Genomic DNA, 363 nt, shown 5'->3' on the forward strand with positions numbered 1-363 from the left:
AATTATGATACATACATATATTATAAATTATAATACATTTCCATACAAATATATAGTCAGGAATAAAACACAATGATATATAATCAGATAAATAAACCAGTGCTGTAATTGGAAATATCTTATTACAAGCAAAAACGTCGTGAGGTTTCTTATCGTAACGAAAAGGATGAAACAATGAGAGTCAGAAAAATTCCACCTGTACTTTAAATCTAAACCTCTTTAATCAAAAGGCGGTTATTATTCTAATAAATATTATGGGGCGAGTGCTAACACTTCAATGATGATCATAATTATTGCAATGGATATGGTCACTATAAAAGTAATTTAGCGAGAGGGAAAATCAGTGCTGGAAACAGTGAGTAA

Source organism: Penaeus monodon, chromosome 22 (genome assembly GCF_015228065.2).
Source record: "Penaeus monodon isolate SGIC_2016 chromosome 22, NSTDA_Pmon_1, whole genome shotgun sequence".
NCBI lineage: Eukaryota > Metazoa > Arthropoda > Malacostraca > Decapoda > Penaeidae > Penaeus > Penaeus monodon.